The sequence below is a fragment of the Ovis canadensis genome, chromosome 22 (genome assembly GCF_042477335.2).
Source record: "Ovis canadensis isolate MfBH-ARS-UI-01 breed Bighorn chromosome 22, ARS-UI_OviCan_v2, whole genome shotgun sequence".
NCBI classification, from domain to species: Eukaryota; Metazoa; Chordata; class Mammalia; order Artiodactyla; family Bovidae; genus Ovis; species Ovis canadensis.
Genome location: NC_091266.1, coordinates 51,244,973 through 51,269,089, shown reverse-complemented (window position 1 = coordinate 51,269,089; position 24,117 = coordinate 51,244,973). Strand labels below are relative to the sequence as shown.

The 24,117-nt window shown below is 37.6% G+C and overlaps 1 protein-coding gene and 1 non-coding gene across 4 annotated transcripts in view; one reads left to right on the top strand and one right to left on the bottom strand.

Moving 5' to 3' along the window:
* ATRNL1 (attractin like 1) overlaps positions 1–24,117 on the bottom strand; it is an 809,337-nt gene that overhangs the window by 341,910 nt on the left and 443,310 nt on the right. The gene's annotated exons all lie outside the window — the stretch shown is intronic.
* Positions 19,003–19,075, top strand: TRNAC-ACA (transfer RNA cysteine (anticodon ACA)). The gene has a single exon. It is a non-coding gene; the product is annotated as a tRNA-Cys (tRNA).

The window sequence follows — 24,117 nt, the reverse complement described above, 5'->3', positions numbered from 1 at the left end:
AAAACTGGAGGAAGGCATGGCAACCCACTCCAGTATTCTTGTCTGGAAAATCCCACGGACAAGGGAGCCTGATGGACTACAGTTCATGGGACTGCAAAGAGCTGAACGCAACTGAGCACAAACACACCTCATCCTTTTCAGCTGTAAACATTAATATATGGAAAGAACTCAAGCAGATTCACATTACTTGCAATTTGTAGTAGTTTATTACCCTTATCTTGCTACCATCTAAGTGGGTTGGACTTGCCCAAAAAGTACAAAATTAAGCCTCAAAACATGCAAGTCAGAGAAAAGTATTTACAAAATTCAGAAGAGACACTTACTACAACATGAGATTTTTCTCTATCCCCTAAAATTTACTCTTTTAAACCCTGCAAACTGTTTTCATGCCAGTATTTAAATAATAAAAGCATAAATTGAATAATTTTATTAATAAATATACAAAATTATGACAACATGAGACAGCTGCCTAGGATGATGAAGCTATAACTCATAATTCAATGTTTTTTAAGCTGTATAATGAAGACATTTTCGATGTCTCTTAACAGCTTTCAAATAAAATATAATAATTGCTTTGAAAAATAATGTATTTTTGTACTTATTATTCATGAAGTAGAGACTAAACTATGGCAAGCTTCCGTGTTACTGCCTTTGTTCTGATTATGTACTGTAGTTTAACAAACCATACAAATGCTTAATTCACAATTTTGTGGGTAAGGAATTCTGGAAGAACGTGGGATACTTGGTTCATCTCTGACTCATATTGTGTCAGCTGAGGGTACTGGGAACGGAAAATCCACTTCTGAGATGGCTTTGTCAGCCATATATCTGGTGTCTTGATGCTTCTTTGTATCTCTCTTGCTTCTTCTATCCGAATCTCATTCCACTCCCTTCTACCCACAACACTGTACTCTCAAAGAAGACAGACTTTCCTACATGACAGCTGGCTTACCCTGAGTAAATATTCTAAGAAGTATTCTAAACGAAAAGAAGTAGAAGGTGCCAATCTTATAAAGTCTGAGCCTGTAAACTAGCACAATGACATTTCCACAGTGTACAATGGGACAAGCCATCATAGAGATCACCTCGATTCAACGGGAGGTGGCAGAATATCACCTATGTATTAGTGTAATGCCACAGGATTTGCGGTTATCTTAAATTCAACCCATCTTATTTGAGGGAATAATGAAAATTATTCATTTTCCTGTCTAATTCTCATAGTTAGCTAAGCGAAAGTGACAGTCGCCCAGTCCTGTCCCGCTCTTTGCGACCCCATGGACTGTACAGTCCATGGAATTCTCCAGGCCAGAATACTGGAGTGGGTAGCTGTTCCCTTCTCCAGGGGATCTTCCCAACCCAGGAATGGAACCCAGGTCTCCCACACTGCAGGTGTATTCCTTACCAGCTGAGCTACCAAGGAAGCCTCAAAACAGCCTTTGTACCCTTCCTGACCTAGGAATCGAACCTGGGTCTCCTGCATTTCAAGAGGATTCTTTACCAGCTGAGCTACCAAGGAAGCCCGTGCTATCTAAATATGAACACCAAGTACATACAAAACACCATGCTAAGTGCTATACAAAACAGTGTCTTACTATAAGGAATTTAACTTTTCACTCGAAAAATGAAAACGCAACTATAAACAGTTAACAATATTTTTAACTAGTCAAGGAGAAAATGAGTAACAGTGAGAAACAAAGTTATCAGAAATCCTCAGATTTCCATTTTTCTACAATAGCAATGCCAACCCCTCTCATGAGGAAAAGACTAAAAATCACCCCTATTTTGACAAAATGTCAATGATGAATAGAATGATTCAGATTGCATATACTGTATTCAGTTCTGAGGATAAACACATTATCAGAGACAAGTATGGAGAACTATTTCGCTGTCTCACAAGAGAAACCAAAGATAATCATATTTAATAGCAGCATTCAAGATACATTATCTAAACTTAGAAATGATGCATAAAAAGATATGAACATAGGCACATTTAATATTGCATGTGTAGGTGGACCTCATGAATAATTTTGTTTTATAAACATTAACGAAACAAACATTAATTTAGTACTAGCTCTGTGCCAGGGAGTTGTGCTGTGTTGTTTTGGAGATATAAAGATGAAAAAAGACACCATTTTTGCAAACGAGGAACTCAGAGAGTTGGGGAGAGAAATGAGGAAACAGGGAATTCTAAAACAGCATGATAGGTCCCACAATATGGGACGTGAAGTCTGGGGGTAGGAGGACTTAAAGGGAAATGTCAGCTGAAGGTCCATTACAAGGATACTGTCATTGTTTGGTAATGGAGACCAGTTTGGAGTAATGGAGACCAGTTTGGAGTAATGGAGGAGTTTGAAACATTCTAAACAGAGGCACCAAGGTTATGAACAGATTTGGAAAAAGAGAAATCATGGCGGATTCAGAACAAGCCAATGTAGCCTGACGAGATCGGAGGCAGAAACACATTTTGAAATATATGCCCTGGGGAGATAACTACAGTCTTAGCCCTTAGTGTCTTTTATTTGATGCAGATGGGTATGATTTTCACTCTGAAAGCCACGAGGAGGCACTAATAGACAAAGTAAATGAACATGATCATTTTAGATGAATACTTACATATGCACAGCCCCATATATAAAAGCATACTAGTAATCAACCAGTATAACATTTTTGAAAAGTCACATATCAGAGTTCAAAAATAAAAGCACATGAAAGCTTTTAAGTTTAAAGTCATAAATCTGAAGGGTTTTATTTATGAGCTAAATGTGTTTTTTTGGTTGCTGGCATTTATTAGAGTACCTATTGATTTAGTGTTTATAGTTTTACAGTAATAATTATTTTATGCAGTGACAGTATAGACTATTATTTAAAAAGTGACTATTAAAAAAGCTTCAGTTCTATATTTTAAACTAGAAACTATATAATATTTAAATTGGCAATAACACTTTCCATTTCACTACATTGAAGGGAGACCCATATTCACTATAAACTTCTTATAATAATTCATCTATACTAAATAACCAATAACGATTTAGAAAATAAGAAAATTCAGAAAAAAGTCCATTTTGTCAAAATAAAATTCAAGATTAATAGCAAACATTTTGTATCTAATTTTTTTGCTTAATAAAATGTAGTGGACTAGTCAGTTATAATACAACAATGTAACCATTAAAAACAATATTTAATCTTTATCTGAATTATTTTCTAGGAATTGAATGATGAGTGATTTTCTTATCTCAAATATACAATAAGAAAAACACAAAAGAGAAAAATCTCTAACTCTCTTTAGACTAATCTAAAGCTAACACAAAAACAATGATTTTTGGAAAATATTTTTGAAAAGAGAAATGGTATCCTTAAATATGAATGAAAATATGAAAAGTATATGTAAAAGGCTAAAAGTGCAAAGAGTAATTCTCTATTAACAATTTTTAGGATTCTACTGTGTAGCAGGAAGTTATTAAAATTTATAATAAATGTGTTCACACAACGGTCACTGAGTATACACAAATAACAAATTCCTATAACCTTACTTTATAAAGGTTTTAATTAAGAAAACTATAGTGGTCTTTATGATCACAATTGTAGGTAACTAAAGAGTTCATCCTAGTGTATAATTTGGTTGCCTAATTGTAAATTTCATATACAATATTTAGACACTGTTGCTATATAGAAGAAAGATCAACTCAGCACTGACCAACCACTGACAAATGACAAACAGCTATAAAAGTCAACTTCAAAGTAAATAAAAGAAGTTAGTTAAAGGTAACATCTTTCATCTTCTTATGAATCCCCATTGTTGTTTGGTCACTAACCATGTCTCCAACTCTTTGTGACCCCATGGACTGTAGCCCACCAGGCTCCTCTGTCCATGGGATTTCTCAGGCAAGAATACTGGGTCAGGATTCTCCACCTCCAGGAGATCTTCCCCACCCAGGGATTGAAACAAATCTCCCACACTGCAGGTGGATTCTTTACTGTTGAGGCATCTGGGAAGCCTTATGAATCCCAACAGAAATACATTTATAATTCCTAGCACAACTGAGTGACTTCACTTCACTTTTCACTTTCATGCATTGGAGAAGGAAATGGCAAGCCACTCCAGTATTCTTGCCTGGAGAATCCCAGGGACAGAAGAGCCTAGTGGGCTGCCGTCTATGGGGTCACACAGAGTCGGATACGACTGAAGCGACTTAGCAGCAGCAGCAAGATGCTAATTTCTTCTTTCTCTCTAATTTTTCATAATCTGTATGACTTTTATGAAAAGTTTGATTATCTTTTCAAAGATAACTCTTCTTTTAACTCATGTCGACTTAGGAAAATTGATCTTCCCCCTTATAAACTAAGATAGTGAAAGTATTAGTCATTCAGTCAAGTCCAACTCTTTGTGACCCCATGAACTGTAATAGCCCACCAGGCTCCTCTGTCCTTGTGATTTTCCAGGCAAGAATACTGGAGTGGCTTGCCATTTCCTTCTCCAGGGAATCTTCCTGACCCAGGGATCAAACCTAGATCTCCTGCATTGCAGGCAGATTCTTTACCATCTAAGCCACCAGGGGAGCCCTGTATACTTCCAAAGGTGGCCAAAAGGTGAAATAAGGACTGTGGTTAAGTATTTCTCCATGGCAAGCCAAGAGAACACTCAAACTGACTCCTGTTCTGCCTATAACTAAGTACACTGAAGCAGCATATGTGGCTATTTCTTAGAACATGTCCCACATGGTCAAACCTAAACAAGTTCAGCGTTAATATAAATTAGGAGCCTTCAGTCACTGGTACCAAAAGAGTACTGCAGAGAAAAATTATCCAGGTTGGGATAATCAACTAACTAAATGACAGAAATGGGAACACAATAATAAACACACTATTAATCTTTTCTTCTTATAAAGCAGCATTTAGTACTTTTAACATGGCTGACTTAAGGGTGCCATTTAACTTTTATTGACATAAAAGAGAAAAATGATAGACGAAATTAAAACAGAAGGTAAAGCAGTAACACAATCCTCTTATAGTTTATTTTCTTCTTTGGTTTCTTTAAAAATCTTTTTAAATCCACATGGTCAGTTTTCCTATTCAACTGAATCTATGTGTGTGTGCATGTAGGTATATTCGATTGGGAGTAATTTGTTTTGCTTCACCCATATCATTAAATATCAAATTATCTCCCTGATTTGCTACCTCTTTAATAGTTAACAACAAATATCTATTAATTTTGTTATATTCAAGCTTCCCAGGTGCTGCTAATGGTAAAGGAACTGCCTGCCAATGCAGGAGACATAAAAGACATGGGTTCGATCCCTGGGCTGGGAAGATCTCCTGTAGGAGGAAATGGCAACCCACTCCAGTATTCTTGCCTGCAGAATCCCATGGACAGGGTAGCCTGGTGGGCTACATTCCATGGGGTCGCAGAGAGTCAGATATGACTTAGCAACTAGCACACACACATTCAAGCAATAACTTGATTTAAAGCAAATAGTCTTCTGACCAATACAGTTTTATTTCTATATGAATCATGATAAGCAATGACAAGACAAACAGAGCTTCTGTGATATGAAGAAACAGCGTACAGACTGAACTAGTAGCATGTTGGAAAATAATGCTAATTATAATTATAACCACTGTGCATACACTAAGGCCTCAAAGTCTTTGAACATATTGGGATGAAGGTCACTGAACTGATTTATGCTGCTTGTGCACAGCTTAAGTACTATAACAATGAAATCACGTTCTCTTGGAAGAAAATCGTCCAGTGTTAAGTTGCCAAAGGCCATGTTAATAAGGCTTCCTACCTAACTTGGCTGATAGAAGCTTCCAGCCCTAATGCTATTAATTTATTTAGTAATTCTAAAACTCACAAGTGAAAGAAGGAGAAGAGACACTTTCTAAAGGAACACAGATAATTCAGGAGGTCTATTGTTGTTCTTTATAACAATGGAGCTTTTAGCTCTATTCTCTAATTTACTGTCACTTTATCACTTTTATCTTCCATTTTAAGTCTGTTTCTTTTATTGGACTATCTATTCAGCTGATAATTCATTTAGACTTTTGAAGTTCTATGCCATAAAAATTCCATTTAACTGCTTCCTAAATGGTGGTTAATCTGCACAAATTTTGAATTTGACCTTAATGGAACAGCTTATTCCTGAAGTTATTAGGACATTGGAAAACAGATCATGTCCTTAAAAGTGCACTTATTTGAAAGTTTTTTTTTTCCATCATCCACAACACGAATTTTGCACAGAGAGATGTTTGCAAAGTGTATCCTTTTACAATAAATGCAGAGTCATTTTCCCATCTGAATTCCTTCTGCACAGTTCAGAATTCCACTGAAGTATCAGATGAGGTGTCAAAGTGCTTTGTTAACAAACTTATTTCCCAGATGTGGCTAAAACAGGGACAGAAGGCGTGAATGTTCGAACATACCTAACAATTCAATTACAGTTATCTTACGGTGCCATCACATATTTTTCTTCAACAATCAAACAACCTCAGCTGGAAACCTCTAGCAATAACATAAATAAAGGACCATCTGGCTAGAATAATTAAGGAAGGCTGGAAATAAAACATTAATTAGTGCAGTATTTCAAACGACCTTCAGAGGCCTTATTATGAAATTATATCCAAACAGGTAATCATTTATTTCATGTTGCTGTTAAATTTAACTAGGCATGAATAAATACAAATACCAAAACTTTACTCTTTCAGTAGGACTACTGACTTAAAATGACCATGACATTGTATTAAAATGACAAATAAGTGAAAAAAATCACACTACATACTTTAAAAAAAGCTGCGTAACTTAAATGTCATGGAATTTTAACACTGAAAGGACTTTTGGAGATCACAACAGCCCCTCAATTTATGGATGGGGAAACACAGGCTCAGGGAAATTAAATGATTTTCCCAAGGTTTCACACTTAGAGAGGGTAGAGACTAGCAGCAAATACAGACCTGAGTCTCACGCTGGAAATATTCTTTGCACTGTCTATGAGAACTTGTGTGTAAATGTTCTATACAAAGTGTGGTGGTTGCTATTTTGCTGCTCCACTGAATTAAAACAAAATTTTGCAAAACCTGCTAATGTACTAAATTACAGGGCCACATAATGAGACAGTAACTAAAGTAATACATACCTTAAAGAGTCTGTGCCAGAGATGACTAGCTATCCATCAATGGATAAAACTACTCTTCTTAGGTAGCCTATGACTATTTCACAACAATGCAATGCAGCAGATCTGGATTTGTATCATTTCAAGCTCCTGGTTTTTAAGAAGCAGGTGTGCCTTCTGCACTAAATATTCACTGTTCTGCTCACTGTAAGACCTAGGGAATGAGGGAGCCACAGATGGAATGGAAAGGCTCCTTGACATACTATATGAAGGAAAACAGACTACTGGCAGGAACAGCTAAATTAAACTGATCCATGAGAGAGAAATAAATTCCTTTGGCTACTAAAATTAGCTTTTCTACATTATCTAATTAATAAAGGGTTCAAACCAGATCTGATGTAGACTAATTTTCATGTTGCTGCTGCTGCTGCTGCGTCACTCCACTCGTGTCCGACTCTGTGCGACCCCATAGATGGCAGCCCACCAGGCTCCCCCGTCCCTGGGATTCTCCAGGCAAGAACATTGGAGTGGGTTGCCATTTCCTTCTCCAATGCATGAAAGTGAAAAGTGAAAGTGAAGTCGGTCAGTCATGTCCGACTCTCAGCGACCCTGAGCAGCCATTATTATAAAGTATCAATATACAGTTTTAAATGAATAATAATTTTTACCTATTACTTTAAATCAATAAAACTTTAAGACCTTTTCAAAGAAAATCACCGCTTTGACATGTCTTCCATAACTTCTGCTGTTCCCTTGGCTTGTGTGTGTATCACGCAGATTTAAAGTTAAAACATACAAAAGAGAATACATGGGCTGAGCATAGTACCACAAAGGAACATGTGATCAGAAGGCAGAAGCCTGGTTTCTCACATCAGTTTTGCCTTGAGATGCCAAAGACTTTAGTCTGTGTTCATCTTCACCATCTTCACTCTTCAGCTTCTACTTCAAACACAACTGGGCGGGGGTGGTGTGAAATGAATGGGACTTCAAGGTCAGTTCAATGACAACTTCAGGCTAACTCTACCCTGAATCACTACCAGAAAACGATTATAAGAAATAACACCACTAGATAAACATTCAAAGTATGTTTCGAATGTCTACTTTGTCAAGTCTCTCCGCAGGCACTCTGTAGACCCCCATGGTATGGGACAGAGCTTTTCTTCTTAATGTTTGTGGTAAGAACCCAGTTTGGTTACATGCCAAAATTCTTAGCAAATTCTGTGGCGCTAAAAAGGAAAAAGATTGCTGAAAAATATATATGGAATTAACAATAGCGGAAACCACTAAGAATGGGTTGGGACCTGTGCAGGATGAGAAATGAAAGATGAAGAAAATTTTTCACTGTCTTACTTTTTTGATAATTTTTCTCTAAGAGGGACAGTGTATTTATGGATAACACATTTTTTTCTCATGAGTAAGTTAGAGGTTTAAATAGAGAAGCTATATAGGTTCTCATCTGACGGTATAAAGTCTCATGTAAGTATGCACTGACAAGCTAGATATACACCCTCCTACCACGAACACGGAAAACACATCAGTGCAAATCTTATTAAGTGTTTCTCAGAGTCGCTTGGAAGAATATCCAGCCTTGCACTAGGCTTCAGTGATGAGGTAAAATCTTGATATCTTAGATAATGTCCCTCACCATATATTCTCTAAACTCAACTGAGAAATTACATGAAGTGAAAATATCCGATTTTGTCTTACAAATAACTACTTCAGAGCTGAGTGTTTCACTAGAAATTTTTGATAAAATGTTGGGCACGTAAAAGGATTTTAAGAGTGACCCTGCGGGAACAAAGATTTCCTCAAATACTCATGCACAACAAAGGCAGGAATGATAAGTGTTACCACTTATTGTTTGCTAACAACAGGCCAGAAATGTTGCCTCTAAGCACCTTATACGTAGTTTTCTAATTACCATGAAATTTCCCTTACTCCAAAATGAGGAAAGGCAGTGAGGCATAATAATAGTTATAATGTACTTAGTATTGACCTGAGACTAAAAAAGATCTTCCTGACCCAGATAATCACAATGGTGTGATCACTCACCTAGAGCCAGATATCCTGGAATGTGAAGTCAAGTGGGCCTTAGAAAGCATCACTACAAACAAAGCTAGTGGAGGTGATGGAATTCCAGTGGAGCTATTTCAAATCCTGAAAGATGATGCTGTGAAAGTGCTGCACTCAATATGCCAGCAAATTTGGAAAACTCAGCAGTGGCCACAGGACTGGAAAAGGTCAGTTTTCATTCCAATCCCAAAGAAAGGCAATGCCAAAGAATGTTCAAACTACCACACAATTGCACTCATCTCACACACTAGTAAAGTAATACCTAAATTCTCCAAGCCAGGCTTCAGCAATACATGAACCGTGAACTCCCTGATGTTCAAGCTGGTTTTAGAAAAGGCAGAGGAACCAGAGATCAAATTGCCAACATCTGCTGGATCATCAAAAAAGGAAGAGAGTTCCAGAAAAACATATATTTCTGCTTTATTGACTATGCCAAAGCCTTTGACTGTGTGCATCACAACAAACTGTGGAAAATTCTGAAAGAGATGGGAATACCAGACCACCTGACCTGCCTCTTGAGAAATCTGTATGCAGGTCAGGAAGTAACAGTTAAGAGCTGGACATGGAACAACAGACTAGTTCTAAATAGGAAAAGGAGTATGTCAAGGCTGTATATTGTCACCCTGCTTATATAACTTATATGCAGAGTACATCATGAGAAATGCTGGACTGGAAGAAGCACAAGCTGGAATCAAGATTGCCGGGAGAAATATCAGTAACCTCAGATATGCAGATGACACCACCCTCATGGCAGAAAGTGAAGAGGAACTAAAAAGCCTCTTGATGAAAGTGGAGAGTGAAAAAGTTGGCTTAAAGCTCAACATTCAGAAAACGAAGATCATGGCATCTGGTCCCATCACTTCATGGGAAATAGACGGGGAAAGAGTGGAAACAGGATCGGACTTTATTTTGGGGGGCTCCAAAATCACTGCAGATGGTGATTTCAGCCATGGAATTAAAAGATGCTTACTCCTTGGAAGGAAAGTTATGACCAACCTGCTGCTGCTGCTAAGTCACTTCAGTTGTATCCGACTCTGTGCGACCCCACAGTCAGCAGCCCACCAGACTCCCCCATCCCTGGGATTCTCCAGGCAAGAACACTGGAGTGGGTTGCCATTTCCTTCTCCAATGCATGAAAGTGAAAAGTGAAAGTGAAGTCGCTCAGTCGTGTCCGACCCTCAGTGACCCCATGGACTGCAGCCCTCCAGGCTCCTCCATCCATGGGATTTTCCAGGCAAGAGTACTGGAGTGGGGTGCCATTGCCTTCTCCGATGACCAACCTAGATAGCATATTAAAAAGCAGAGACATTACTTTGCTAACAAAGGTCCATTTAGTCAAGGTCCACTGATTTTTCCAGTAGTCACGTATGGATGTGAGAGTTGGACTGTGAAGAAAGCTGAGCGCCGAAGAATTGATGCTTTTGAACTGTGGTGTTGGAGAAGACTCTTGCGAGTCCCTTGGACTGCAAGGAGATCCAACCAGTCCATCCTAAAGGAGATCAGTCCTGGGTGTTCATTATAGCCATCAACTCTTAAATGTAGTAAATGCTTAAACAAGGATATGAATGCAGGTCTGTCTGTCTCCAAGCCTGCACAGTATGTGATGAAGTTATACTTGTTTTGAAATAAAGCCTGAATAGGAAAATGTTTGGCTGTATGACTTTGACCAAAGATAATTCCTTTTTTTGAGACTCAGTTTCTTCACCTGTAAAATGTGTTCAAAATGCTTAAAAGCATTATTGTTTTCAGAATGAAACTTGAGAATGTAGCAGTGTTTGTAATAAACAGCAGTGTTTGGTGGTTGTTGGCTGTTACATTAGTTAAGGTAATGTTGGCTGTTATAAGGAATGGATCCGTCAACAGACTGACTGAAGAGCAAGGAGTTCACTTCTGTACCAAAAAAAGATCTTCATGTAACTGGTTCACAACTTTTAGCAGCTCTGCTCCTGTGGTCATTCGGGACACTTGTTTCCTTCCAAATCACTGATCTTTCGCTTTCTCAAGCAACAGCTCTCAAAAGCTTCTGGTCTAAGGACTCCTTTATCCTCTTAAAATATACTAAAGATCCCTGCAAACTTTTGTTTTTGTAAGTACTGCTATCTAAATTTACCATTAGAAATAAAAATATTTGAAAATGTATTGACTGATTCATAACACCGAAAGTAATTCATTTTTTTGAAAATTATTTAATGAAACTAAAATTTGTAAATAGAATGGCATTTTTTTATATGTTTGCCAATCTCCTTAATGTCTAGCTTAATAGAAGATGACTAAATTGTTATGTATGCCTCTGTTTTCCATGTGTTAGGAACCTTGTTTTGATTGAAATATACGAAGAAAATTCAGATGCACACATAGGTAGTTGAAAAGAAGGGCAGGCATGTTAATTATTTATGCATGTAAATTTTATTTTTATTAAATAGAAAACTTTAGGCTTTCTTTGTTCTCATACCTTAAAATTTTAAGGTCAGTTTTTTTGAGGTATGACTTACATATTGTAAATGTCACCCTTTAAATTACAGTTTTATGAGTTTTAACAAGTGCCTACAACTGTGTAACAATCACCATAATAAAAAAATTTTAACAGTTTTATCCCATCAAATCTACTCTTTGCCCTTTTTCTTACTTAATGCCCCCCATATGACAATCATCTATTTTTTGCACTATAATTTTGTGTTTTCCAGATTTTATACAAATACAAATGGGATCTTTTCAGTTTATTGAATTTTACTTCTTTCACTTAGCATAATGCATTTGATATTCATCCATGCCATTGTATCGCTAGTTTTGTTTTCTCTCAGTACTCGGTTATCATTCAATTACATGGCTACATCACTTTGTTTACCAGGTGAACAAACATATGGATTCTTTTTAAGTCTCGACGTTTAAAAGTTACCATAAATATTCACGTATAGCTTTCCTGTGCACTTAGGTTTTTCCTCCCATGGGGTAAATATGAAGGAATAAGATTGTTAAGACACATGGTATATACATGTTTACGTATATTAAAAAGTCTTTCTAAAAATAAACGTGATAATGCACTCCCAGAAGCAGTCTTTGGGAGTTCTAGTTGTTTTGCATCATTCTCTGGTATTGTAAGGTTTTTGTTTTCATTTTTGTTTTGTGCATGTAGAAGTAATACTACGAGTAGTAATAATAATATAGTGACAGTAATATACTAATATAATAATAATAAAATAGTAATATAGTAAAGTGCTTGTAGTAGAAGTGAAGTGAGTGAAGTCGCTCACTCGTGTCCGACACTTTGTGACCCCATGGACTGCAGCCTATCAGGCTCCTCCGTCCATGGGATTTTCCAGGCAAGAGTACTGGAGTGGGGTGCCATTTCCTTCTCCAGGGGATCTTCCCGACCCAGGAATCGAACCCAGGTCTCCCACATTGCAGGCGGACACTTTACCGTCTGAGCCACCAGGGAAGCCTGGTGTAGTAGAAGTAGTAGTAGTATATTATTATATTATTATATACTTCTCCTGAAGTAGTAGTTGCTGCTGCTGCTAAGTCGCTTCAGTGTGTCCGACTCTGTGCAACCCCAGAGATGACACCCCACCAGGCTCCCCTGTCCCTGGGATTCTCCAGGCAAGAACACTGGAGTGGGTTGCCAAGTAGTAGAAGTAGTAGTATATTATTGTCTTAATATTAGCAAGACTAATGATATTGAGTATATTTTCATATGCTAATTAGACACATATTTTTTTGTTTAACTGTATGCTCAAGTCTTTTATTTATCTTAAATACTGCACTGTTTTCTTGCTTGTTGAGAATTCTTTGCACACATTAGGTATAAATTGACAGATACAATATTTGCAAATTTTTTTGTCAGTCTACAGTTTTTTTTCTATTTACTTAATAAGTCTAATTTATCATGATTTTGATTTGGATATGAAGCACACACTGGAATCAAGATTGCTGGGAGAAATATCAATAACCTCAGATATGCAGATGACACCACCCTTATGGCAGAAAGGGAAGAGGAACTAAAAAGCCTCTTGATGAAAGTGAAAGAGGAGAGTGAAAAAGTTGGCTTAAAACTCAACTCATTCAGAAAACTAAGATCATGACATCTGGTCCCATCACTTCATGGCAAATAGATGGGGAAACAATGGAAACAGAGACAGAATTTATTTTCTTAGGCTCCAAAATTACTGCAGATGGTGACTGCAGCCATGAAATTAAAAGACACTTGCTCCTTAGAAGAAAAGCTGTGACCAACCTACATAGCATATTAAAAAGCAGAGACACTACTTTGCCAACAAAGGTCTGTGTAGTCAAAGCTATGGTTTTTCCAGTGGTCATGTATGGATGTGAGAGTTGGACTATAAAGAAAGCTGAGGATCAAAGAATTGATGCTTTTGAACTGTGGTGTTGGAGTAGACTCTTGAGAGTCCCATGGACTGCAGGGAGATCAAGCCAGTCAATCCTAAAGGAGATCAGTCTTGAATATTCACTGGTAGGACTGATGTTGAAGCTGAAACTCCAATATTTGGCCACCTGATGTTGACGAAGAACAGACTCCTTGGAAAAGACCCTGATGCTGGGAAAGATTGAAGGCAGGAGGAGAAGTGGATGACAGAGGATGAGATAGTTGGAAGGCATCACCGACTCAATGGACATGAGTTTGAGCAAGCTCTGGGAGTTGGGGATGGACAGGGAAGCCTGGCATGCTGCAGTCCATGGAGTCGCAAAGAGTCGGACACGACTGAGCGACTGAACTGATATATCTTAAATTGGAAGACTGGGATTGACATACACACACTACTGTATAAAATAGAGCTATTGGGGCCCTAACATAAGGGTTTCACTGACAGTAAAGAAACTGCCTGCAATAGAGGAGACCCAGGTTTGATCCCTCGGTCAATAATTTGCCTGGTGAAGGGGATGGCAATGCACTCCGGTATATTTGCCTGGAGAATTCTCTGGACAAAGGAGACTGGCAAGCTACAGTATATGGGTTACAAAGAGTTGAATACAACTTCCAGATGTTCAGGCTGCATTTAGAAAAGGAAGAGGAACCAGATCAAATTGCCGACATCCATTGGATCATCATAAAAGCAAGAGAATTCCAGAAAAACATCTACTTCTGCTTTACTGATTACACCAAAGCCTTTGTATGAATCACAACAAACTGGAAAATTCTAAAAGAGATGGGAATACTAGACCACCTTACCTGATTCCTGGACTTTCCTGGTTGCTCAGATGGTAAACTGTCTTCCTACAGTGCAAGAGACCCGGGTTCAAGCCCTGGTTGGGAAGATCTCCTAGAGAAGGAAATGGCAACCCAGTCCAGTACTCTTGCCTGGAAAATCCTATGGACGGAGGAGCCTGGTAGGCTACAGTACATAGTGTCGCAATGAGTTGGACACGACAGAGTAACTTCACTCTCTTTACCTGCTTCCTGAAAAGTCTGTATGCAGGTTAAGAAGCAACAGATAGAACCAGACATGAAACAACAGACAGGTTCCAAACTGGGAAAGGAGTATAGCAAGGCTGTATACTGTCACCCTATTTATTCAACTTCTATGCAGAGAACATCCTGTGAAATGCCAGGCTGAATGAAGCACGAGCTGGAATCAAGGCTGCCAGGAGAAATATCAATAACCTCAGAAATGCAGATGATACCACCCTTATGGCAGAAAGTGAAGAGGGACTGAAGAGCTTTTTGGCGAAAGTGAAAGAGGAGAGTGAAAAAGCTGGCTTAAAACTCAACATTCAAAAAACTAAGATCATGGAATGCAGTCCTATCACTTCATGGCAAATAGACTGGGAAACAATGGAAACAGTGACAGATTTTCTTTTCGTGGGCTCCAAAATCACTGGAGATGATAACTGCAGCCATGAAATTAAAAGAGGCTTGTTCCTTGGAAGAAAAGCTATTACAACCCTAGATAGCATGTTAAAAAGCAGAAACAATTACTTTGCCGACAAAGGTTTGTCTTGTCATGTCTATGCTGTTTTCCGGTAGTCAGGTTATCGATGTGAGAGAGTTGGAACATAAATGAAGCTGAGGGCTGAAGAATTGATGTTTTTGTTTTTGAACTGTGGTGTTAGAGAAGCCTTTTGAGAGCCCCTTGGACTGCAAGAAGATCAAAGCAGTCCATCCTAAAGGAAATTAGTCCTGAATGTTCATTGGAAGGACTGATGCTGAAGCTGAAGGTCCAATACTATGGCCACCTGATGTGAAGAGTTGACTCATTAGAAAAAACCCTGATGCTGGGAAAGACTGAAGGCAGGAGGAGAAGGGGATGAGAGGATGAGATGGTTGGATGGCATCACCGACTCGATGGACATGAGTTTGAGCAAGCTCCGGGAGCTGGTGATGGACAGGGAAGCCTGGCGTGCTGCAGTCTGTGAGGTTGCTAAGAGTTGGACATGACTGAGCAACTGAACTGAACTGAACTGAATTCTTTGTGTGAGACTATTATAAATAGTTGTTGTAAATGTTTAGCATTATCTCTAGCCTTTACCAGTAGCAAGCTCCCAAATATGAGAACCAAAACGTCCCTGGGCATTGCCGAATATTTTCTCTCCCTGGGAGTGCAAAACAGTGCCCTGTTGAGTATAATTACTTTAGAATATTTTTGAAATTAACTGTTGTGAATCCTCCAGTTTGGCACTTTCTCAAAATTGTTTTGGCTTCTCTAAGACCTTCATATTCTCATATGCATTTTAGAGTAATCTTACTAATTTATATTAAAATATATCCTGGAATACGGGTTATATGAAATCTATAGATCATTTAGAGAACTATTGAAATGTTAACAATATTGATTCTTCTGATTAGTGAGAAAAGTAGATTTCTTCATCTAGGGCTTTGGTATTTTTTTCATCAGTCTTTTGTAATTTTCAGCACATAATTCTTTAAATATTACCTAAATATTTCATGTTTTGCAGAGATGTTCTAAGTATCACCTTTTAAATTTATTTCGATTTCTCATTGTTCACTGAGTGTGTATAAAAGTTCCTCAATTTTATGCATTGGCCTTGTAAACTCTGATCATGCTAAACTCACTGATTTTTTAAACACTTTGATACTATACCACATAATGCATTTGTTTTAGTTTTATTGAGTTATAATTGATAAGCAACAAACTGGACACATTTAATGTCTATACTGTGATGGGTTCGAACATACATCCAAGATACCATCATCACAACCAAGGTACTAAACACATCCATCATTTCTAAAATCTTCCTTGTGTTTGTGTGTGTGTGTGTTTTGGTAAGGAGAATTAAGTTGAGATCTTTCTTCCTAATAATTTTTAAGTATAAAATATCATAATTTAAAGTATAGATACTTTATATATATGTTGCACAGTACATCTCTGGAAATTTTTTATCTTACATAAAATAAACTATATCCTCTTTGAAAGGGCTTGTCTGAAGTTCAGCTGGTAAAGAATCTGCCTGCAATGCAGGAGAACCTGGTTTGATTCCTAGATAGGCTACCCACTCCAGTATTCTTGGGCTTCCGTGCTGGCTCAGATGGTGAAGAATCTTTTTGCAGTGTGGGAGACCTGGGTTGGGAAGATCCCCTGGAGAAGGAAATGGCAACCCACTCCAGTATTTTTGCCTGGAGAATCCCTGTGGACAGAGAAGCCTGGCAGGCTACGGTCTGGGGGGTTGCAAAGTAGTGAGCGACTAAGCAAAACACGGTACTCTTTGAAAAACAATTTCCCATTTCTTTCTCCCCATAGGCTCTGGTAATCACCAGTCTCTGCTTCTAAGAAGCACTATATTAGGTTTGTGCAAAAGTAATTGCAGTTTTGCACTGTTGAGCTTTGCTGGTTGATACTGGAATACACTCTTAAATAAATGTGGTTATATTATATCTAATTTTGATGCACATTTCCTGCTTTATATTTTTGCCAAAGAATTATTACTTGCTGCTTATTGTATATTTATTTTGGACTATGGAAACGATGTTAGACAGTAAGCAAAGTCCAGTGATTTTCTTATTCAATTACCAAATGGGTCATAAAGCAGCAGAGACAAACTCGTCACATCAACAATGCATTTGTCCCAGGAACTGCTAATGAACGTACAGCCAAGAAGTTTTACAAAGGAGACAAGCACCTTGAAGATCAGGAGCACAGTGTCTGGCCATCAGAAGTTGACCATGACCAACTGAGACAATCACTGAAGCTGATCCTCTTACACCTACAGGAGAATGTGCCCAAGAACGTCAACCATTCTATGCTTGTTTGGCATTTGAAGCAAATTGGAAAGGTGAGAAAGCTTGATAAGTGGTTGCCTCATGAACTGACCAAAAATTTTTTTAAAAACTGTCATTTTGAAGAGTTATCATCTCTTATTCTATATAATAACAACAAACCATTTCTCGATTGGATTACAGTGTGTGACAAAATGTGGATTTTACAAACAACCAGCGATGACCAGCTCAGTGATTAGACCAAGAAGAAGCTCCAAAGCACTTCCCAAAGCCAAACTTGCACTAATAAATGGGTCACGGTCATTGTTCTGTTGTCTGCTGCCTGTCTGATCTGCTGCAGCTTTCTGAATCCTGGCGAAACCATTACGTCCGAGAAGCATGCTCAGCAAATTGATGAAATGCACCAAAAAACTGCAATGTCTGCAGTGAGCACTGGTCGACAGAAAGGGCATCTGTGACAATGCCCGACTGCATGTTGCACAACCAATGCTTCATGAGTGGAACGAATTGGGCTGTGAAGCTTTGTCTCATTTGCCATATTCACCGGACTTCTCGCCAACTGACTACCATTTCTTCAAGGATCTCAACAACTTTTTGCAGGGAAAATGCTTCCACAACCAGCAGGAGGCAAAAAATGCTTTCCAAGAGTTCGTCAAATCCCAAAGCATGGATTTGTATGCAATAGGAATAAAATATCATTTATCATCGGCAAAAATGTGTTCATTGTAATGGTTACTATTTTGGTTAATAAAGATATATTTGAGCCTAGTTATAATGATTTAAAATTCAGGGTCGAAACCATAATTACTTCTGCACCAACCTAGTACGTTGAATCATATAGTATTTGTCCTTCTGTGACTATTTTATTTCACTTAGGATAATGTGTTCCTGTTGATGCAAATTGCAATTTCTTCTTCCTTTCTAAGGATAAACTGATATTCCACTGTGTGCATATACCATATTCTCTTTATCCATTCACTCATCAGTGCACATTGAGTTGCTTCCATATCATGGATATTGTGAATAATGTTGCAATCCACATGGAGGTGCATATGTCTCTTTGATAAGTTATTTCATTTCCTTCATATATATGTATACCCAGAAGTGGGATTACTGGATCATATAGTAGCTCTATTTTTATTTTTTGAGGAACGTCCATGTATATGTGCTTAGTCACTCAGTTGCGTCCAACTCTCTGTGGCCCCTTGGACTTTAGCCCGCCAGGTTCCTCTGTTCATGGAATTCTCAGGCAAGAATACTGGAATAGGTTGACATTTCCTCCTCCAGGGGATATTCTAGACCCAGGGACTGAACTCACATTCCCAGCACTGATGGGCAATTCTTTACCACTGAGCCACCTGGGAAGCCCATGTCCCTCTATTCCTCAATTGTTGATTTTTAAAAAAATAATCATGAAGTTGAATTTTGTGAAATGTTTCGTCTGCATCAATTTATATGACTATTTATGATAAGAGTTTCATTTGCTACATATCATGGACAAACTCAGTATTGTCTGTCTTTTCATTTTAGCCATTTGATAGATGTGTAGTCTTCTCTCATTGTAGTTTTATTTTGCATTTTTGTAATGGTTAAAGAAACTGACATATTTTACATATGCTTATTGGGTATTTGACTTTCCTGGTGGCTCAGACGGTAAAGCATCTGCCTACAATGCAGGAGACCCAGGTTCGATCCCTGGGTCGGGAAGATCTGGAAAAGGAAATGGCAACCCACTCCAGTATTCTTGCCTGCGAAATCCCATGGACGGAGGAGCCTGGTTGGCTACTGTCCGTGGGATCGCAAAGAGTTGGACACGACTGAGCGACTTCACTTCACTTCACTTCATTGGGCATTTGGATATTCTCTTGTGAAATGCCTGTTCAATTATTTTTAAATTTATTTTTATTATGTATTTTTAATTTTGGCTGTGCTGGGTTTGTTACTGAGCGCAGGTTCTTCTCTAGTTGAGAAGCGCAGGGACTATTCTCTAGTTTGGGTATGCAGCCTTCTCATTGCAGTGCTTCTCTTGTTTCAGAGCACACGCTCTAAAGCATGCAGGCTTCAGCAGGTGCAGACATGGGCACAGTAGCTGCAGCCTGGAGGCTCCAGAATGCAGATTCAGTAGTTGTGGCACACGGGCTTAGCTCTCCCGCAACACATGGGATCTTCCCAGACCAGGGATGGAACTGATAACCCTGCATTGCAAGTCAGATTCTTAATCACTGCACCCCCAAGGAAGACCTGTCTGTTCAAATGTTTACCCCCTTTTCTACTGGGTTATCCATCCCTTTTTACTGATTTGTAAAAAGTTCTTTATATATTCTAAATATGCTTCATTTGCCAGATTTAAGCATTAAAAATACTTATTCCCACTCTGTAGCTTATTTTTCACTATCTTAATCATGTACTTTAATGAAGATAAATTATTAATCTTAATATAATCTAATTCATTCATTTTTCTTTTATGGTTAAGATTTTTATGTCCTGTTTAAGAAATCTTTGCCTACTGTAAGGTTATTAAAATATGGTTTAATAAGTAACACATATTTTGTTTCCACAAATTTTATAATGTGTATTTAAAAATAAATCTAAAATATTTAGAAGTATAATTTCTCTAGAATAGATCAATTGCATCTACTTTGTAAATTACTGAGCATAACGTTTATTACCAGGTGGTAAAAAAATTAAATAGCTTAAAATCTTTCAGATTAAGCATTTTCCTAAATTTCATTCAAATAGTAAAGGACAGTGATGATTTTCCAAAGTACAGTTTTACTCTACTCCATTGGCTTATACAGGATATGGCTATACCAGGCTTAACGGACTACTAAATTACATGAATTTTTGACATCTTATTTGCTTACTGTCTGGTGGTAAATTAAACTCACTGTTCCAGTATGAATTTTATCAGCCATAAAATATGCTACCTTTTACCCGATTCTAAGACTCTCAAAATCCAAATAGATATATCACTATTCTTCAAACTATTGTGGAAATAGGTCAGTGTTTAATATGGTTGATTGAATTCAAGTGCCATTACAGACACTAATGAATTGATACTGTGTAGTGTGAAATAAAAAAATTCTGTTTCACTGCAGTGACTTAGAAAATAGCAAAAATAATTTAGCAAGATAATAAAATTACATAATAATAATGGCATGCTTTATATATAAAAATTTGAATGATCTAAGTTGTTTTATTGGATAAGATTAGTGTGGTTGACTTTTCTCATTGACACTAATTTTAATTTTCAGATCTTGGTATCATTAGTATTATATTATCAAGATATATAAAATACTTGCTTCTGCTTCCCCTTTTCTTTATTATGGTAGAGATTTTGAGGATAATAAAAAGTAAATATAATAAAGGTAATTTTCTCTTATAATAAGAAAAACTTTACCCACAGCCAATGCCAAATACAGGCCTTCTCTCATTTCTACCATGGGAAACAGGAAAAGGCATCCTTGATGTCCAAGTACTTCAGGATTTCCGTATTTGATTACTTCTAAAGAATCTGTTGCCAGAAGTATTAATGCGAATAAATACATTAGTTCATGCTTACAGTATTTACAACCTATAAAATGCCTATGTCACACACATGGTGTTAATAGTAAGCTGCCACACATTCTATTTATGGTGGAAACAATTAGAAACAAATGCAAGTAATCATTTATTAGCATTACTGACCAGGTTTATTTTTGAATCAGAGCCCATGGCTATATGAATGCTACCACAACATTTCAACTCATGCCTTTGAAATGACTCTAAAGATTATAGGAGAAAACAATGCTTGTTTCCTTACAGTGTACACCTATAAACTAAATTCAACACACTGAAAGAAACTGTCCAAAATGAGTCCCAAAACAACCCAACCTGAACACTTAATAGTGATAAAAATACTTACATTAGCATAAACAGAACTAAAACTCAAAGATCTTCTGTACTTCATGACAGAAGTGGTTTTCCCATTAGAGATACATGCATTTTTGCAATGAATAATGGACAAGAATACTGTCTCTTGAAATTTTAGCTTTAGGGCCTAGAGTTTGTATTTACAATACTGACTCAGGATTTTAAAACTTAGTTTTATATTATTCATGTACTGTGGCTTACCAAAACACTGTATGTGTATGTGATAATCTCAGTATACCTACTAGGATTTCCTAGTGTGATTAAAAAAACAAATAAATAATGGAGCATATTCCATCACTCGATGCATATTCCCTTTATTATTTAAGGTTTTTGAGAACTCTAAAGAAATATCCAAAATATCACAACATGTAGAATTAGGTAGCTTGCTAAGATAAATAAAATCAGCTAACATTTGAGTGAAATGAGAAACAGAAATACAGTTAACATTCTACATCAAACAAATTCTTAAAGAAGTATAAAATGCTCATTTAAGAAATACTCTACTTCTCATCTCTATCTTTACTTTGAATACAAAAGGTAAGGAGTTCTTATTTACAGTCAACTTGCTTATTCACTGAAGACCATAGAAAAATAATCAAGCATTGAGTTTTTTCTTTCTTTCTTTATCCCAGCCATAAAGATACAGTGCTCCATTCCCAGTAACATTGATTGGATCTACACAGTTGTATTCATTTCCAACCTCATAAGCATGTAATAAGCAATTCCTTCACATCCAGATAACTGGACTACCTGCTTATGTAATCTCTTTGCCTTTACCTAGTCACTAGAAATCACTTATCCCACCCCGTGGATTTATGTAACACTGTGAACTATTCTCCAGGGTTCTTCCCTTCTTCCTTTTAACACCAGAATACGCTGCAGGAATAGAGGTGCAGAGCCCACATTTTCCATAGTGCTCTGAAACTAGTATATAAATTTTAAGCACTGAAATGTGAACCAAGGGATGGGTATCAACACTGAAGAATACTCTTTAAAAATTATTTTGCAAAAGTTCTGATTTCTCGTGATTACATGGCCTGGAACGTAAGGACGTGCTCCTTGAGAGTGAGCTGCAGCATGTAAATAAGGAAACATCTGGAGCACAGAAGAAAATGAGAGAATGGACCTCGGGGCCTGGATAAGCTTGTGGAACACAGTTGCCTGTCTGCCCTGAACCATTCTCCAGCCCTGGAATACCATAGCAGACAAACACATTTCTATCATATTGTTTTCTGCAGGGTCTCCATTACAGCATTCAGTCTGTCTGCTAAATAATATGAATAAGATAAACTAAATGTACATGTGCTATGAGAGATTAAGATGTGTTTACTATATTTTTGTTGCTTCTCAGGTGGTTCAGTGGTAAAGAATCCTCCTGTCAATGCAGAAGATGTGGGTTGGATCCCTGGGTTGGGAATATCCCCTGGAGAATGAAACAGAAACCCAATCCAGTATTCTTGCTTGAGAAATCCCAAGGACAGGAGCCTGAAAGGCTACAGTCCATGGGGTCGTAAAGAATTGAACACGACTTAACGAGTAAGCAGGCAGTGTAGTTCTGTTACACAATTATACAATACACGATGCTTACGTATATGAGCGGAATTAAAACCTTTTTCTTGACGAGGCTAATGCACCATTACCTAAATGCTATGTTTTCCCAAAGATCTTCTCACATCATCTTTTAGCAGAACGTGCTCTAGAATGAAAAGCATCTACACAGCAATGGGTAGGAGTTTTCAAGGAAACGCCCTGTTTTAACCAGTAGAACCTCTTTGTAGAACATCAAACTGTACTTGCTTATATGAATCCTGCTAATCTGAGAACAAGAGTAGAGAAGAGGACTAGAAAATGTTATATTTTCATTATACAATGAAATGACTACAGGATTATTGAGTCAGATGACCAGAGGTCAGGCCCCAAGCCCAATGGTCACTTGCTCTGCAACAACGGGAAGATCACTTTCCCTCTAGGAGTCTATTTCCTGATCAGATGGCTTTCTCACTTACTCTACTGTGGCATGAAATGGCACCATGCTTACAACGGACGGAAGATAACAATGGAGTCCAGGGATACTGGCTAGTTGATCAAGTATGTCTTTTAGCATGGATATTTTAACTGCCTAAGAGAGAATAACTTCTGGTTTTTGGTCTCATAAACCCAGAAATTTGATTTTATCAATGTTTTTGAAATGGAATAACTGTATAGCAAGAAAATACCTATTAGAATAACATTTATTGACTACAAACTTTATGCCAAGTACTGTTCTAGACAGCTCGTGGACAACATTTAATTCTCACAACAACTAAGCAAGAAAGGTTCTATAATTATTATCCTTTCATTCTTTCTTAGAGGCAAAGAACTTAAGTGGCTCTTGGTTACACAGCCAGAATGTGACCAAGCTAGTATTCAAACCCAAACAGGAAGCTGGTTCCAGAGTGAAAAGTCTTAACCAATACACTCTACAGCGTTATTACAATCATGACTCAAAAAACACTGAAAACTAAAATAACACACAAATTCATTCATTTATATTGGGGGAAAAATGTCAGGAATAATCAGCAGTTTTGCCAGTCTGAAAAAGGTATTCTTTTGTTAAATGTAGGCAATCTGGGAAATTAAATCACAACGAAAACATAGTGTGGTAAGCATTACTAGTCCATGGAATTCTCCAGGCCAGGATACTGGAGTAGGTGGCCTTTCCCTTCTCCAGGGGATCTTCCCAACCCAGGGATCGAGCCCAGGTCTCCCACATTGGAGGCATATTCTTTACCAGCTGAGCCACCAGGGAAGCCTAATTTGGGAAATTAAATCACAATGAAAATAATAGTGGAGTAAGTA